This window comes from Impatiens glandulifera, chromosome 9 (assembly GCF_907164915.1).
Source record: "Impatiens glandulifera chromosome 9, dImpGla2.1, whole genome shotgun sequence".
NCBI classification, from domain to species: Eukaryota; Viridiplantae; Streptophyta; class Magnoliopsida; order Ericales; family Balsaminaceae; genus Impatiens; species Impatiens glandulifera.
The window spans coordinates 17,045,222-17,054,599 of NC_061870.1; the positions used below are offsets into that span (position 1 = coordinate 17,045,222).

The following is a 9,378-nucleotide window of genomic DNA, read 5'->3' on the forward strand; positions in this document are numbered from 1 at the left end:
AAGTTCATGGGGTTCAAATTCTAGGCCATCATCAGCCTCTAGAGCATTGTCATCAAACCAATCAGCATTGACATCATTACGTTCTCACAATGCAGAAACAAGGCCTGGAAGTAGCTCACAAATAGTAATGTTAGGATATCATATGTTCTTACACAAATAGGAAAATGCATTTTCTCTTGCAATTGCAATCTGATGCATTATGGAAATTATTATAACTTCAAGTATGCTAATTACCATATCTATGTTAATTACCATACCTGAAGAATGATAAAAAATCACTTTATTATAGTATGGACTTGAGTGTGTAATGAGCTCTAAAATGAGTTTGTATGTAGAATTCTATTTAGAAATGAAAAGTCTTTATTAGAGTTGTTTAGAACACTACTACTTCTAAGCCCAGAAAGATACAGGAGATGATGATAACTGAGAAGTTCTTGAAAACCTTCCCTAGACACTGTTGTTATGTATTATGTATGTAAGAATGTATGTATGAGCCCTAAAAGGCTTTCCATTTTATCCATGTAATTTTGGCTTTGACTTTGGCTTGTAGATGAATTATGGAAAGAGTGATTGGAGTTTTATTGGAGATTAATATGCCAAATTAATTCAAGCAATGTTCTTGTTTCTTCAAATGCTGATTATTATTAATAAAAAGTTTTTTGAGTTATATATCAACATATAGTTAAAAAATTAAACAATTTTTACTTGCAAAAGAAAATTAATTCAACTAAAAGAAAGACTAATAAATAAAAAAGAGTGTTATATTTTGCTATCTATTAAGAAGAAGCTAGCAATTCAGATTGATTAGCAAAGCCAAAAGATGATATCTTCCTGCTTCCTCCTTGACCATACTTTTCATTCCATTTTCGAAGTTCGTTCATGTTAGATGCCTCATCATTCGTAAACACTAGCCAAGAGAATTTTAGCCATGTTGTCTTCCTGCTTCCGCCATGGACTGTTTTAGCTAAGAAAATTTTGAATATCTTGACACTTTCACCAAACCACTGCAAACATCATTTGTAAACACAAGTGTTCAGTAGTTGTTTTCTTTCTATTAAGGGAAATCAATAGAAACAAAATAAAAATTAAATTCAACAGTTAGTTACCATTGATAATAAAGTTGAGGTAGTTATGTTGATAAAACTTGTGCTTGCTTTAGTTGCAAGTGCCTTAGCAATAAGGTTTTCCCAATTTCAGGAGGTCCAAAAAGTAATATCCCCTTGCAAAGCTAAAACAAACAAACAAAAGTATATTCTTTTTTTCTTTTATAAATGGGAGTATTATGATGAAATAGACTAATGAAACAGTACTACTAGTAGTAATTCAATCATTCTTCTTCTATTTAACGATTTAAGAGGCATATGCGTGACGCACCTGCTTGACGCACCTGCTTGACGCACCTGCTTGACGCACCTGCGTGACGCACCTGCTTGACGCACCTGCTTGACGCACCTGCGTTACGCAACTGCGTTACGCACCCGGATTCCGCCGCAACGGTGACATTCACCTACTCAATCCCTAATCACTAAACCTTAACAAACAATGCGTCGAAAGAGAGAAATAAAGAAAGGAGGAAGAATACATTTTACAGATTATGAATATATAATGAATCTGAAATGCAAAAAGCTACAAAATGATCCATTTGTGGTAACCTGTAATCTGTAATCTGAAGGATAGTAGCGAACATCTCCTTCGTTGGGATTCCGCCGTCTTCGTCGGGGTCTTCGTCGGGGTCTTCGTCGGGGTCTTCGTCGGGGATCGTCGTCGGGGGTGTTCTTTTTAGAGAGATGGAGGAGAATAAGAAGTGAAGAAAGAGAAAAGAAAGAAAGAAATGGGAAGAACTGGATTTTTTTTTATTATATAGTAAGGACATTGTGGACTTTTCACAATGCCCTCGGGTGCGTCACGCAACCGGAGGGTGCGTGACGCAATAGGGGTATTTTCGACAGAAAATTTTTTGAGGGTCACCAGCGCTATAAAAATTAGTGGCCCGCACCAAACATAATTAGCCCCCTTTTTGGGGTCATTTCCTCAAATTTCCCAGCCTAAGCCCATCCCAAGTCCAAGCCTAATTAAATTTCTTTGAACAGATACATTCATTTTCTAACCTAATCACCGACTCTCTAGCCATTTCCTTCCTCCTATCTTTAGAGAGCAGATCTTCATCATCATATTTCTGCTATGTCTTCCTCGTGGAGCTACATCGAATTCCTCCATCTATCTAACTATGTAATCACTTACGACTCCTCCTTCTCCTGGACGTCGCAATCAACACACAGGAAATCACTTTTGTTTATCTTCTTCTAATGCTTTGAGAATACACGATCGGAGAAAATCGATTCGAAGAAGTCTCGTCAGTATGTATCGATTTCCCTCTTTTTTTGTCAGCAATTACTACTTAACGAAATTTGAGTTTCTTTTTATCTGGTGAATTGATTGAATCAGTGAATGAATGAATTCTACTATGTCTTCCGATTAATTAGGGTTTATATTAGCTAGGAGGAGAGCATGAATGGAAAATAGATCCTAGCTATATATATATATAAGAAACTGGACTGTGGTTTCAGCCTTTGGTAGTGGGTAGTTAAAGAAATCAATTATCTTCATCAGTTCCACATACTCATATTCTTCTTGGCACTGTTTCATGATATTATACAGTCCAGTTAGTTGGAGTTGCAAAACTCAGGGTATTTTAACTATAAATATAAACTAACCAAATTTGTATTATATTGCAAGAGGAATGAACTTATATAAATTGTTTTTTATCTTCCAGATCCGTAGTTGGAAAAATTGAAAAAATTGGGATTCGGAGACTACATCCCCTAACTTTGAATTTTCCACCGGTAGGATTATTATTATTATAGGAATTTTGATTAAACGTTTGAAATTTACATTTTTTTCTCTTTGTGGGTATGTGCACAGGCTTACCACCAGACATTATTTGTTCGAGTTCACACAAATTTCTACCGTCGGAGTCCATTCTTCTTCTATATTGTAAGACATATTTATTATATCTCTTATTGGTTTGGCTGGTCCATTGATAACAATATGTTGCAGGGATACTTCTTTCAACAAATTTTCAGATTAGTGACTAAGTCTGACTGTTTAACGTTGCGAAATAGTTTCATAAGTGTAAGAGTTTCTTCTTTAGAATGAAATTCATTGAGAGAGGATGATGATGATCTTCATTTGTTCTACTGGTGCAGGTTTATATGGGTCCAGGAAGTAAATTTTACTTCCAAAAGTATATCCAAACGTTATTGGAGGATGATTTCAAAACAGTTGTAGGAGTAAGGTTATTATCTAAACAAATATGATTTTTTTTAGATTAAAAAATACGTAATTTACTTAAAATTTTATTGTTTTTAATATTAAAAGTCATGTCTTGTTGGCGTCATTTGTGATCTTCTTGCTCCTGAATATTAATGGTGAGACATTGTTCTTCTGGGAATAGTCGTGGCTTTTCTTTCCAAGATGAATTATGAACTCATAAAAATCTTCTTTCAGGATGGCATATATTGTTTTAGGGATCATTGATTCATGTAGTGTTAAGGATTAAGGAATATCTTTTTATGAACTTGTCTTGTTTATGAATTTAGATGTAATTTGAGGACTATACTGTAATTTTCAGATAATCTTGGTGGTTGAAACAGAGCTTCAAGTTATTATGAAAAAAATGGCTATGGAAATCTCATACACCTGGGGCATTTGTAGCTGTGTAAGTGATAACAAGCTCTAAACCTTGTACCTTTTTTCCTTTGTTTCGTCGGCTTACTTCTTCCTTGATTTTTTTATATTTTAAGGGATAACAATTGTATTCCCCTTTTTAGTTGACTATTAACTCCTCTTCTAGTAAATTGTTTCTTTTGACATGGTTATATCAAATAACTGGGTAGTTTGTCTACTTTAAACAGAGGGGCTGCTTTATTGGTTGAAGCTGCAGTATGGGTGATCCAGATGCACAATATGAACTAGGCTGTAAGCTTAGAGTTGATGTAATTTTTTTATTCTTTATTATTTTTAATTATTCTAAAGATCAGAAATATATTCTTATGAAAGTTCTCTTTGTGTTTGAACAGAATAAATATGTTCAGTTGGGTCATCAAGCATTCTATTTGGAGAAGGCTAGGTACATTTTTTTTGCTGCATAGGTACGGATTTATTATTTTGTTTGGAGAAGGCATACCAAATTTTTCATAGAAAGTTTTCTGTAGTATCAATATGACAAGGAATATCTTATATGTTTATTATTTTCAATAATATCTACAATAATATCTTATATGTTTATTATTGTTTTTTGTTTTTTATACTAAGACCAAGGTATGACAGTTTTATACTTTTATGTTTGAGCTATAATACTATAAAAGGAAAATTAATCTTCTGTATTTGGTTTTTTCTTTTCACAGTACTGATGACTGGATGAAGTATTGTTGTTAGAACTTATTCTAAGTTCTATTTTTGGATTTAATCCATTTCAGGTTTGTCTTGTCTATCTTTGTTTGATTGTTGATTGATTGAATGTTTCTATATAACATATATGATATCTGCTAGAGATAATTGTTTATAGAAATATTTGTTAGTGATAGATATGTGCACCAAACATCCTTATTAATCATGATTATCAAAGAAATTCGACAATTATTATTGTCGATCTTTATATAATTAATAATATTATATATTATTGACTTAAGTATATTCACTAAGGTATTCTACTCTAAATAGTTTATACTTTATGTCTCATGATCTTTATTGGTTATTTCAAGTCTTTATTTTGCATATGAATGGTCTCATAGAATTTGAAAACATCTTTAAACTAGTTATTTGTATTTCCAAGACTATTATTTTGCCAATTCTACATTGGAAATACTATTTTTTTTGTCTGGATTTATATAGTTAAACTATTGATGGCACTTTTTCGGATTGAAATTATAAAAAGTTGGTTATTTGGTGAACAGACTTAACATTTATTAGTATTTTTCCTTATCAATAAATTAATTGATAAGAGAGTAGGTAAAAGTTTTTGAATTATTTGAAGATTATTCAAATAACCCAAATTAATTAGTCATTGTTAAACTGAAAAACTTATTTATGTTTTCGGCTTAATCTAGATACAAAACTAGACATAAAATGTATTTTTAAATTGGGTTATATAGAATTCTAGGTCATGCATATCACTCATTAGGGCATGTGAAACATAATCCAATGTAGATTCATATTTGGTTGAAATTGTGTTTTCAAATCGGTATATTGATCTTCAAGAATTCTCAAAGTTTATTCTTGAAATTTTGTAATGAACCATCTTAATATCTAGATTCCAATAATTGAAGATCAATTTAATTCCCTTTTAGAAGTTTAATTGTGAAGAATGAATGATTCAGGTGTTATATGCTCGTCTTCATCTTTGAGCTGTCAAATGCATGAAGAAGCAACCAGGTTTTGTTGTTCAAATTTTGTGTCGATTTAATTTACATCAATATACCATTTTTCTTTCTTTATCTTAAAAAATAACCTTTTTCACATGTTTGCAGATTTGGTCCAAAAAGAAGTGGATGTCCAAGAAGAAGATTAAGTGGATGAACCCATTCATTTCCACTTCTCCATTTACTGTTTTGTTTAAAAATTATTTTATTTTGTTTGAAATATATTTGATGTTGGGAGAATTTAGTTAATTTTGTTATTATTAAAAATGTCACTAATGAGTATGTAATTATTTTTAAATGTTCTTTTTTTAATGAATATTTAATTTTAAAAATGAAAATTCGAATAAATTTTTTAAAATAAAATAATAATTATTTTTAAAAATTACAAGCTTTTGGCGACGCTTAAATTGACGCTACCGACGCTTAAATAAGCGTCGTTATAACAAACGCCCACCCTGCTTATGGCGACGCATGAATAAGTGTCGGTAATATTTTTGGCGACGCTTTTAAGGGTTGGCAGAAGTCTTTTTAAGCGTCGCCGTAGGTCTGTTTTGTTGTAGTGATTGCAAGATGTCAAATAGAGGATCTCTTATGGTTCTCTAAATATGGATCCTAAACAAGGTTAAATGCATTCCACCACTACCCTCCATATTTCCTTTTGTCCTACACACCCAGAATGGTTAGTTAAAGATGGACAAACCCAATGAAATTATAACAAACGTCATGCATATCCAAGATCTCATGCATTGGTACAACATTTATGAGATGAAATATATCATGGATGGTCTACCTATGATCACACTATTCGGGTTGAACTCAATGAGGGCTTACTACACAACTCCACTCTACAAGCAATTCGTATTGGACAGTCCAACAAACAGAATTGGCCATGTAGATGGCGGTTAAATCTCTTCTTGTTTCAACTCCTCAAGAAGAATTGAATATATGGTTTCTTCTTCATTTCCTTGTTTTAAAACATGAATAAGAACAAACAAGACTTTAATCCAACCATAGACCTTCAACATAAATATCCTTTAAGGTGCTCCAACTAATGCTGCCTTCACATCCTAGAAGAAGATCAACACAAAAGAAGAAATAATTCAGAATTCTTTATTCTTAAAACAATAACATTTTATAACTTAAAAAGAGCTTCTACAACAACTCTCTATGAAAAAATATGTCTCTCCTCTTACATATGCTTTTGAAATTCCAAATAATTCAGCACACAATATCCATCAACATCTTTTCATGCTAGAATTGTTGAGAAAATATTCACAAATATTTTATGTTAAAACATGGTAGAAATCATGTAAAAACACAAATTTAAATGAGAAAATTATGTTTTATATATATAGAAGTATATAAAGCATAGATGACAAACTTTTTATATATATATATATATATATATATATATACATGTATATATATGTACATATACATGTATATGTATGTACATATACATGTATGTATATGTACATATACATGTATGTATATGTACATATACATGTATGTATATGTACATATACATGTATGTATATGTACATATACATGTATGTATATGTACATATACATGTATGTACATGTACATATACGTGTATATATATAGTGATATTTTTTTTTAAGAATTGTAGTTACTTCTATCTATAACTTATTTAAAACGATCGTAGATAAGCAATAAGAGTTCTAATGTATTGTGTTAGAATATAGAGAAAAATTGAATAATATTATAGAGTTATATATATATATATATTATACATATATTACATTTTACTTCTAAGAAAATTAATATAATATAATATTATAATAATTAATAATAGTGTGATAATATAAGGTAATTATTTGAGATTTTGAATTTTTGTCTAAATTTGATTTTTTAAACAAGGTTGTTGATTAATGGTCTATTGAACCATTTCAAAGGCTATTTAAGTCATCTTGTTTTGGTCAATCTTTTTCTCTTTCTAAATGGTTTTTCAGTGTTCTAAAAATTCAGTACGGATCTTCTATTACTGATTCCGGTGTGGTGTTCCCTGTTACAGATTCCGGTGTGGTGTTTCCTGTTACAGACCAATCAGAATATAACTTATTATTAAATTAATAAAATTAGCCGCGGATTAAAAAAAAATATATCTGAAACATAAATATAATTCTGAATTATGCTTTATTCATGTAAAACCAAGCCTGAGAAGCGCAACACAAAGGAAAGAACGACGCGTTTGCGTTTTGCATAAATGAAGGAGCGCTATTCAGTGAAGTTTGTTTCACTTCACTCCGCTACTAACTGAAAATATAATTTATTAATTTTCATGTAAAACCACTAACACATTAATGTAAAAATATGTATTCCTTAATGTAAAAACATTTTTACCTTCATGTAAATAATAGACAAAACAGAATAAAACACATTAATTATTTTATAGTCTATATAATTATATATTATATATTATATATTTTATACATATTAATTATTTTGTAGTATATATATATATATATATATATATATATATATATATATATATATATATATATATATATATATATCACAACATATTTATAAAATTATTTGTGATATATTTATATTAATTTGTATTAATTATATTATAATTTATATAGTTATATTATAATATATATATATATATATATATATATATATATATATATATATCACAACATATTTATAAAATTATTTGTGATATATTTATATTAATTTGTATTAATTATATTATAATTTATATAGTTATATTATAATTTATATAATAATATAGTAAATATATATATATATCATATTTTAAAATTTATTTGTAAGATATTTAAATGAACTTGTTTTTAATTATTTTATATTTTATATAATTATATAAACGTTCATGTAAAACACTAACACATTCATGTAAGAATATTTATACGTTCATTTATATAAAAGCATTTATGCCTTAAACCCTACTAGAGAATAAAAAAATATTATAACAAGCACTAACGAGTGAATATTGCTTTACTAGGTATTTACAACACTAAAAGGAGTGAAACAAGTGCTACCTAGTGATAATTGCTTCATTTCTATTTACCGAGTGAAATAAATGCCTGAAGTTTTTATGCAAAACCATTAATATATTCATGTAAAAATATTTATACATTTATGTAAATACATTTATTCTTTCATTCGTGTAAATCCTATTAGAAAAAAAAGATGAAACAAGCGTTAACGAGTGAAGATTTCTTCACTAGATATTTACAATACTGATTTGCCGAAAACAAGCTCTGGTGAAGCCAAAGTTTACTTATTTTAGCCGAAAAATTCATATTTCACGATTCATCGCAACAATCAAACTCTCCTCAGTAAACCATTATTTTCTTCAAGATTTTGGGGTGACAATGGTACATATTTCAAAAATCTGGACATAAATTCCGTCATGTTTTGTTTTTTGACAACTAAAAATGTTCTTTTGTTTGTTCATATTCAGGAATGAATCAACGATAATGATGATGAGAGGCATAATATTTGTTTCTTTAATACTGTGAGTTGTTTATGTTTATAGTGAAGTGAAGCACTCTTCACTTCTATTGTACTGTAAATACAATTGCAGCAACAATATAAAACATTAACTTGTATTGATCAATAATAGCATAATCTGCATTTTTTGTTCATGGTTTGCAACCTTCATTTTACAAGAATCATTATTTTATGTCAACATCACCAATATTTATTTTTTCCATGATCTATAATTGACGGCAAATCTACGAATTTCCACCGTCAATTAAATTTCGATCAAAACAATCAACCGTTGGAGAATATTTGAACATAATTTATTCCACATCTAGATAGGGAATTTAAGACAAAATAAGATGCCTATGAATTCTATTTAGCATTATCTAAATAATTGGATTTCGTATAAGGCGCAGTTCAAAAAATGGTGATAAATCAAATTTAATACTAGATAGAGTTTTTTTTGTTATAGTGCATAGG

The 9,378-nt window shown here is 29.5% G+C and overlaps 2 long non-coding RNA genes across 2 annotated transcripts; both read left to right on the top strand.

The window, feature by feature from the left end:
- Positions 1-2,181: 2,181 nt before the first annotated feature.
- Positions 2,182-3,100, top strand: LOC124913836. The gene is made up of 3 exons (XR_007096784.1): positions 2,182-2,357; positions 2,774-2,843; positions 2,923-3,100. It is a non-coding gene; the product is annotated as an uncharacterized LOC124913836 (long non-coding RNA).
- Positions 3,101-3,206: 106 nt separating this feature from the next.
- LOC124913835 lies at positions 3,207-4,129 on the top strand. Its single transcript, XR_007096783.1, has 5 exons — positions 3,207-3,295; positions 3,379-3,428; positions 3,632-3,718; positions 3,915-3,995; positions 4,080-4,129. It is a non-coding gene; the product is annotated as an uncharacterized LOC124913835 (long non-coding RNA).
- Positions 4,130-9,378: the final 5,249 nt, after the last annotated feature.